Raw genomic sequence first — 1,417 nt, forward strand, 5'->3', positions numbered from 1 at the left:
AGGGTATATGCCCAGTAGTGGGATTGCTGGGTCGTATGGTAGTTCTATTTTTAGTTTTTTAAGGAACCTCCATACTGTTCTCCATAGTGGCTGCATCAATTTACATTCCCACCAACAGTGCAAGAGGGTTCCCTTTTCTCCACACCCTCTCCAGCATTTATTGTTTCTAGATTTTTTGATGATGGCCATTCTGACTGGTGTGAGGTGATACCTCATTGCAGTTTTCATTTTCATTTCTCTAATGATTAGTGATGTTGAGCATTATTTCATGTGTTTGTTGGCAATCTGTATATCTTCTTTGGAGAAATGTCTATTTATGTCTTTTGCCATTTTGGGATTGGGTTGTTTGTTTTTTTAATATTGAGCTTCATGAGCTGCTTGTAAATTTTAGAGATTAATCCTTTGTCAGTTGCTTCATTTGCAAATATTTTCTCCCACTCTGAGGGTTGTCTTTTCACCTTGGTTATGGCTTTCTTTACTGTGCAAAGGCTTGTAAGTTTCATTAGGTCCCATTTGTTTATTTTTGCTTTTATTTCCATTTCTCTTATCTCCTGGAGACTTTTAAAAAATTCTCTCTGTTGAGCTATATCTTCCTCTGGTTCATTAAATTATAGTCACTTGAAAAGAAGAGGAGGTTCTCCAGTCAGTAAACAAAATGTTCATGCTTGTGTTAGTCATACTTTGAACCTTTTTTTTTTTTCTTTCAATATGGAGCCTTCTTCTCAGGCCTGCTGTAGGGGGTCGAAGTGGGGGTTTGAGAAGACCTGGAGCTTCGGGGGCCAGGAGTCTCTTTGGAGGCCTGTGTGTGCAGCTGAAGGGTGTCTCTGTAAAGGTTTTGACATTTGGGAAAAGATGCTAAGGTCTCAAAGATTAATCCCAATCCTGTGCGCTTATAAAGTATCTTATATTTTGAGGCTAAGAAAAGTTTTTATTCTCTATTAATTTTGATACTGGATAGTCTTTATTGAGGGTAAGCAATCAGCTGGCCATCTTGTGACTGTTTTGTGGAGCTATGCGTTTTATTATTGTTTTTATTATACTTTTTTATTATTATGTATAGTGGTTTCTCTCACAGCCTTTGGAGCGGCAGGAATTGATAGAGGCAGATGGGGTTCAGGTCCAGCTGGAAAGAGTTGAAGCCTCTGTGGGGTTATCTCTGAGAAGCCAGTAGGCCCACTGGAGGCCTTTTTACCTCCGCAGCACCCCTTCCTCAGGAAGAACTATAAAGCACATAGTCAAAAGGGAGAAGCTGCTCTGTCATGTTCTAAGGTCAGAACCACCCTGAGGACCTCAAGCACCTGTCAGGGCTTTCCTCGGCCTTGCATCCACTTCACAGAGACATTAGGAACCTGGCTCTCCTGCCCCAGAGCTTTTGTCTTTGTGCCCAGTGGTGTTTTGTTCATACATCTGCCTTGTG

This window comes from Physeter macrocephalus, chromosome 20 (genome assembly GCF_002837175.3).
Source record: "Physeter macrocephalus isolate SW-GA chromosome 20, ASM283717v5, whole genome shotgun sequence".
In the NCBI taxonomy this organism is placed as follows: Eukaryota; Metazoa; Chordata; class Mammalia; order Artiodactyla; family Physeteridae; genus Physeter; species Physeter macrocephalus.